Source organism: Rhopalosiphum padi, chromosome 3 (genome assembly GCF_020882245.1).
Source record: "Rhopalosiphum padi isolate XX-2018 chromosome 3, ASM2088224v1, whole genome shotgun sequence".
Classification (NCBI taxonomy): Eukaryota; Metazoa; Arthropoda; class Insecta; order Hemiptera; family Aphididae; genus Rhopalosiphum; species Rhopalosiphum padi.
In genome coordinates this window covers 1,568,266-1,577,063 of record NC_083599.1, presented here as the reverse complement: position 1 = coordinate 1,577,063, position 8,798 = coordinate 1,568,266, and the positions used below count along the sequence as shown (strand labels likewise).

The window sequence follows — 8,798 nt, the reverse complement described above, 5'->3', positions numbered from 1 at the left end:
GTAAATATTTTAGTCTCTACTCAATACGTACACTCTAAATCTATTCTATACAGCAGATCGAGATTCCAAGTTTTTATTCACTTTTATATTTTATAAATGAAAAAAAATAACTGTGGATACAATAGAATATGACTCTGTAAGGCCTACAGACCCATTTATCATGTCAGACGATGGGTAGGTCACCGCCCGCCGGCGCCTATGCTATTGAATTGACCCACTCACTATAAAGAGTTACAGTATTATACTTTGTAAAGGACAAACATTTTAAACGTCCATAATATTGTCATAATGCTCGAAAACACGTAGTTTGAATTCAGTACGACTAACCTTAACTAAAATGATAAATAAAATAATATTCTATTAACAGCATTTAAATTAATAATTATTGCAGTAAACATACGAAAACGACGATAGCAACAATAATAATAATCAAATAATTTAAATGTTCATAAAAGATCAAATTTAATACTTATTAAAATTTAAAACACTTCATAGTATATTATTAAAAAAAAAAAATAACTGTACAATTGAATACGAGTCTGTAGGCCATCGAATTAAATATAAAATATAAAATCAGGGAATAACATTCCAGCACTGTACCTAATGCAGTGACGCTTTTAAACTACCTCCTATAATAGCATATACTGTAGTTTTACAATAAAACACGTTCATTCTCAATTGCAACATAATTTATTGTGGATAAACATTGAACGGCGCCGATGAGACGTAAAAGAAACTATGCGTGCCCTTGACAAAGGATTAGGTATGTCAGCAACAATACGAATTTTTATCTTGCCTGCGTTCTTCACTGTTTCCTACGTATCGATCGGTTTTCGGGACAATCTTGTAGTCAGGGTGGCTGGGTGAGGGTTGCCGGACCGTACACTACACAAGAAAACGTCCTTTTTTATTGTGACGATGAAACACGTCGATCCAGACACACAGTTTCGACTATTTTTTTAATATAATTTATAACTGGTGTATTCATGTCTCATTGTTGGTTTTCGGTAAGGTATACTCTTTGGTTTTGGACTTGATCTCGACTTTGTCACTACGTGTTACAATAGAAATTGAAAACCTACGTGTTTCATTGTATTTTAGGTGTAGTAACACTAAACCATAACAAGTATGACTATATAATATTATAGTTACGAGTTTACGACATATTAATATGTTATATGTGCTTTGTGTTCTAACATTCGATTTTGTCGCTATGAAAATCGATTTAAAGGAAGACACATGAGCTACTCAAGTCGAATACACCCTATTGCGAAATCTTAGTCTTCGTAAAATGTGTCAAATAACACAATTCAAAAATGCTTACTTTTTCCCTCCAAATAACGTCGTATTTCCTCATAGAATCGTATAAAATAATATTACCAGTTTATGAGAACAGCTTGCCTATAGGCTCTCCCAATTTTACGAACTAATACTCGTCGTGGACTTTATCACTGCTGTTTCGAGGTTTAATCTGTGTTTGTTTTTAAATTTTAGTATACGTATACCTACTATAATATACTATATTATATTAGTAGAATTTTTAATGCGTGTAACCTCATAAGGCCATACATGTAATGAATGAACGGTAATTTAATAACTTTTAAAATACTTACTTAATTCGAAATAATATTTTTATGAAATATTCAAGTACGTATTTATAATTTTTCATTAGTATTGAAGTATGGTAAATCAAAGACAATAATATTTTTAAAGGTTTAGGTAACGTATCGGTTTTTTATTTTTTTTATTATATTTTAACTATATACATTATAGTATAATAGATACATATTATATATTATATTGTAATTTTTACAAGTAATTTGCTACCAATATTATTCAAAAACATAAACAATGGTTTTGCGTTAATGAATTTTGTTTATAGGTATTGCGTATTGGCTAGAGAAAGAAAACAAAATATACGGTCAGTACATCCTCTCGAGTCAACTGCACATACTCATTTTATATTTCTGCTGCAGGATTATTATAGATTTAAAGGACGACGACATGGCGAATTGGGTTTCGAATACGTTTCACAGCATAAGCACCAAAAAATAACGAAACATATAATAATAATAGAATAATTTATATTATAATTTATAAACTGATTTCAGGCATATTGTATTCTATGAATCAAATCAATGTCCTCGCAGACCGTACCTACTTCCAAAACCATAGAATTACAATCGTATCCGCTGCCCGTGTCGAGCGCTACATACACTCGACGCCCCTTCCCGTATACGAATTCCTGCAGAGTGCAGACCGGTTCCATCCAACATTGTGCTCTGATATTTGCGTTTCGTCTTCACCCGTCAGTCGTTTTCGAGTCGCATTTTTCGACACTTGTACTTGTACACGATACTTGTATTTTTGTTTGTCGCCGACGTCTTCATCGTAAAAGGTATGTTATTAGTTTTATTTATTTGTTTGAGGATATCGGCGCAATTTATTAGATTCTCGGGTAATTTTGGCGTAAATATTAGTTTATTAGAAATATTAATATTTTTGAAGGTTTGACGTGATCCGTTTAATATTTTAATATTATTGTTCGACCTTTAAATTTATTTGAGACAATATTTAGACAAATCAATGTATTATCCTTTTATAAATAATATTATCTTCCTTTGAATATTAATTCTCCAACACGGTTTTGTCTTACCTACTTTTCTTTTAAGTGCGGTGCTTATTCTTTTTCTTTCGTGCCGTAAAGGACATTGCTATTTGCTAGAAAGCCATGAAATAATTTAATATTAAAATATTTATTTAATTATCATATTAGAGAATATTAAATACGGCTATTAACTCCGTTAATGTTTATTATATTAAGGAAGTTGGTCAGTTAGTCGATTACTATGTATTTTTAAAATTCGAGGGTCTTGTAATCATGAAGTACTGTTCTAAGTGATCCTGCGCGTATTACACGGTCGCACGGACAGTGTTTTTATGTTCTGCAGGTAATTTCGAAGTCCGTATTTCCTTATCGGAGTACCGGAGTATTCGTAGTGATTCTATCGGCGTTCTTGAAATTCTTAAACGTACATCTCGATATATCTCATTGAAATCAAAACTCCTTTAAAATACGCGAACGCAAGTACTGACACTGTTGAAAATTGTTAAATATATTTTGTCTAATAATTGTTGAATATTAAAAAGTAATGTTTAAATATGAATTTATGACGAAATATGTAAAAATATGTAAAATAAAGTATATATTATTTTATTGCAGATCACATGAAATGAATTTATAATTTGCAATACTTAATTTATCATGTTTTAATAAAAATATATGTATTTACATACAAATCCCAGCCCTAATTATAACTTATAACCATTTAGTTTATTTATATAAATAAAGCAAATACTTAAATATAGTGCTATAATATTTTACCAAAATATAAAGGAACTTTAAAAAACAACTTCTCTGCATCTTGTAAATTTGTATTTTTAAATATCTTAACAATTGTAACATTAATAAAACTATTAATATTAATTATTATACTTGGGGGTTTCAGCATATCATTTATTTTAGTGTACTTACTATGTATTTAACATTTATCTTTTTGAATTTACTGTTACAGTAAACTATGTGGATCCACTAGATCAGTGACGTATTTAAGAGGGGGATATGGGGGGATAGATCACACCTTGGTTTTTTTTTTACTAGTAGGTTTAATAATTTCATACGTATACTACAGAAATACAGAATAAAATTATTGAAAGCGTTACACTTTATTATAATATTGTAGTAGCTGCATTGAGGAGGCCCTGAGACTCTTAAGCTCGGAGCACTGGCTGGTACATTATTTTTTACTGTTTTTGTCTTAGATATAAATTTGTATATTTATCAATAGATACTACATATTGTATTCTCACGGTTTTCTCCATTTTATAAAAAAATTAATTACCAATGAATAATAAATCTTCAAAACAAAATAATACAAATTTATATATTTATGTATAGGTACTTATTGATAATAAGTATAAAGTAATACTTTATATAAATGTTTAACATTTTTGAGAAATAGTGGTGATTTATATAAATAAAGCAAATACTTAAAATATAGTGCTATAATATTTTACCAAAATATAAAGGAACTTTAAAAATCAACTTCTCTGCATCTTGTAAATTTGTATTTTTAAATATCTTAACAATTGGAACATTAAATGAGTTATTAACTTCTGATAAATTTTGGATTTTTTGACAGTAACCATATAGTCCAATATTAACATTAGCACCATCTGTGACAAAGGAAGAACTCATAAGTAATATTTTATTTCATTCAATAATAACATAAGTAATAACGCAAAACATTGTTTAAAGTACATTTTTAAATTCTGTACTACACAAAGTATGTCATACACATACTACACACAGTTTTTAGGGCTGCTTCTTTATAAGTATGCTATACAACTGCCTTAGCCATTCGCAAACTTAATGTTTTATAACTGTTTACATTTTCACAAAAAAATATTCTATTTTTATATTAGATTAAACATAATATAACATATAAACCATAATTCTGTTAGAATAAAATGTTTTTAAATGATAATCTCTTAAATATCAGATTTTCAGTTATGGTGGATAGACTTTATAGTACTAAGTGTGTACCCTAATCGAGGCTGAAATGTGTTTTTAACAAATTGTTTTATATTTGTATTATATAGGTCTAGGATTTGTATGTAATAAAAAATTGTAAAATATGCAAAAATAACCATTTTAATTTTTATATTATATAATTGAGATTAAAAATTATTTTATTTTTTGCATGCATATTTATTAATTATTATTTTAGAAATACAATTTATTATTCACATTTAACAGTAGAAATATGTGTAATACATGTTACAACCACATATTTCTTTTTAAATTTTCAAATATATATGATCGGTGATTGGATCGTAGGTACTATTGATTTGTATTGGCTGAAGCTTCTTTTAATACCACATAATTTAGTTGGTGCATAATATATTAATAAAGGAATAATTTGTCCTAGTGTTAAATTACTCCTTAAATTGCCTTCTTTTTGTTAAAACCAAGAATAAAACTTAATCATGACTCAAAGAAGTCAATCCATTACGGGCTCAAATACAATAAATACGATCATACTAAATTTGCAAAAATATCCATAAAGCTCATTATATGCAAAAACATGCAAAATAAAAATAGTATTATTTTCATTAGTATAATATAAATTGTGGACATAACTCACTATAACTATTTGTACGTAGCAAATAAAAACATGCTGTTGCTTACAAATCATAGCCCTGGTAATATGTACAATAAATTTTTTGTAGATCACAGTATAATTATGGTTTTGATAATAAGAATACTTCATAATTTACCTATATATTACACTTTAAACAAAGAATTTCTATCAATTAAATTTATTTTTTTTTTTTTATAAATTGTACATGTAAAAACAATGTTTTAAAGGAATAAAACGTCAAAGCGGGACACTTGTAAATTTTAATAGGAAAACCAAAATATTTTTTTTCTGAAGATGACATCACAAAAACACGGACAAATGTTATAATTAAAAACCGGATTTATATGTATTTTAAATTGTAGAATATGCATGCAAACATGCACTAAAAAAAAAGCAAAACATGCATATTAAAATTTCAATTTTTATTAAATTTTATCCAAATTATCACTGATGGTTAATTATTAATTTTATTTAGATTTTCATAAAAAAAAGTAGACAAGTAAATAGTATGTGGTATAATGTATTCTTGTTAGATGAAAAACTGTGTTCAACGTCAACACTGATTATTAGTGCTTATTTAAAATTTGCTTATACATCCAATGAGTAATTTGGAACAGAAATCGTTGAAATTACCACTGTCATCTTGAAGTATTTTCAAAATTTCTTTTAAAACCGTTAGTCCTTTATTTAATATTTTAAAATTGTATTTAAATTATTGTACTATTTGCGCTTGTAGGAAGTTCATTGAAAGAATTTGGCACATTGCTTAAAATTGATACACCATTTTTAACAATTTCATACACACTTTTGTTGAAGTTTTATATCTGATACATTGAATAAATAGTTACATATAATACAATAATGAACCTACATTTATTAAAAAAAATATTAATAACAAAAAATAATCTGTACATTATATAATATTTTATATTATTCATTATCATTAATAATACCATTAATAATAATTCATACCATTGACATGAAGTATGAATTATCTGTTAATAATTTGTTCTCGATTTCTTTTAAACATTTTTCAGTGTATTTAGGTAGGTCTTCTTCAAATGATCCAACAATAACATGATAAACTTCTACAATTTTAGAGATTCTTAATAAGTTATTCTTATTGGTCAGTCCAATAATTAATTTCTTTAATTCAAACATTTTGTCACATTAATTCAATTTTGATATAACTTTATATCCATTCTTTGAATTTAATTCTAAAATAAACGAATATATATATATATATATTTAAGTTATCGCCAAAGCCATACTAATTATTTAGGTACCTTTAATTCCTACTGCTTTTTTAGTAAAAATTATTTTATTAATAGAATTGATAGGTGTTGTATTATTCTTGCAGGTATCATCTAATATTTAACAAATATATTTAAGATTTTTTTATAACTTAAACAATTTTAACTACCTACATACCATAATTTATTTTAAGCTGATGAGTTGTTGTAGGTGCCAAAATAATATTAGTATCATCAAATAACATTGGAGAATCGGCTAAGACATAATGTTAGATATTGGATTTTATACATTTTATATTATAAAAAATAATATACAACAAAATATAATAGTTGTACAAGTTTTATATTCCAGTCTCCAGAATAGTCATAATTTCATCATCAACTGTAGGAAATGTTGGGTATTTTGATATTGTAGCTTCACTATTTGCTGCTTCATTGCTACTAGGACATTCTGCCATTTAGATATTTCTTTTGATCATTTGAAGTTGTTTCATTAGAGCTGTCAATATCAGAATATTTTTCTGCTAGTCTTAATTTGTACATTCCTTCTTCGTATGTCGCTAAAAAGCAGTAGAATTGTATTTAATTGTAATAAAAACATTTTGTATAGTTTATACATACAGTATCTACTTATAACTTTTTTGATAGGATATAAAGACCATGATGGATCATTTTGTTTAGGATCAATGTGTAAAACCATCATTTTTCAAAATACTTTCTTTCCTAACATGTGTCTGTAACAATTTAATTTAGTAGCATCCACCAAAAATGATGAAACAAGATGAATTCCATCATCAAATTCAACTACAGAGAATTCCATTATTGAATATAACTGTAATACAATAATAGTTGTATTATATACTTACGACATAATATTATTTTATTCATATTAATATTATTGTAACATATAATGATATTTATATTATAACATAATATTCATGCACATGTAGTAAAACTATTAATTAATTTTGAATTGATATTTAATGAGTACTTATTTAATCATACAATAAAGTGTGTAAAATAGGAAAAAACATTTTTATTTATAAATTGCATTAGCTATAATTTACATTTTATATCAGAAACAATAAATTCAAAAATCTTTTCGTGTACATTAAAATTATAATTGTCATAAATACAGTTTTTGGTTATATCTTTAGATGGACAGGGTATTGAATATAAATTGAATTCTATAGTTTTTTTTTAAACCCTATAAAATAAAATACATTTGTATATAAAACTATATTTTTTATGTACACAGCGCTATTATTTTTCAATAATCAAAAACAATTATTTAATTTATCACTTGTTAAATTAAATGACAGTCTATCATCTGAATAAATGAAATATTGTTGGATATCTAGGTTTGAAAAAAATTCTGAAAGAGGCCCATTGTAATGACTAATGTTTAATACGAAATGTAACTGAAAGTTTTTGTTAATCTTGAATATATAATGCTTTTCAATCTAAATACTGTTTTGTAAACAGTTACTGTTGCGATGGCTTATCGTGGTTTTTCAACAGTTTTTGTTGTAACTTTTATTAAAAGTCTTATGTTATTTTCAAATTTAAATACAGAAAATATATCTGATGGCCCACATTTTTTATTATCATTTTTTAAATGCATTAAATTATGAATATTATATGAAATACAAAGAATTTTCCACATAAATTTTGAAACTGATACATTTTTTTAAAAGTGAATGAGAATATTTGATAAATTGTTGAGATTTTGCCATTTGATATAGCTACATGTTACATGTCAATTAAGTTATTATAAATATCTGGTTTTAAAATTTATTTCAAAATCACTGGGCCAGTATACATAAGGAATTGTCAATATTCTGTTGCTTTCCAATGTCTATATTCTGTTAATCCTCTTGGTATTCTTGCAAAGTCACTTGAAGTACATTTTTAAATTTCTATTAAATGTACAGATATACGTTTAACTACAGATAATGGTATTCGCACTGTAAGTGACCCTTCAAGCTATAAAGTTACCAATTTTTTTACAACTCCAATACAAACAAGGTGCATGTAATCAAGAGGGATACCTGAAAATAAACCAAAATTTGGCACATTGCTTAAAATTGATACACTATTCTGAAAGTATATGTAATAATTTTCACTAAACACATCTAAGAATAAACTCATCTTCTTCGTTTGGTTATTGAAAACAAACTCTACCATTCATACCATTATTTCTTATGTATGTACCAGTAGTTATACATTTTGAGCAGACATTATATCTATTGTGAGACTTAATATGAAGTACAGATGATTTTGCAGGTGCATCGCATATTAAGGCAACTAATTAAACACAAATTACTTCTCCTTCTGATGT

At 26.5% G+C, this 8,798-nt stretch overlaps 1 pseudogene; it reads right to left on the bottom strand.

Annotated features, from left to right (window-relative positions):
• Nucleotides 1–6,170: 6,170 nt before the first annotated feature.
• On the bottom strand, nucleotides 6,171–8,535 carry LOC132923954 (uncharacterized; annotated as a pseudogene).
• Nucleotides 8,536–8,798: the final 263 nt, after the last annotated feature.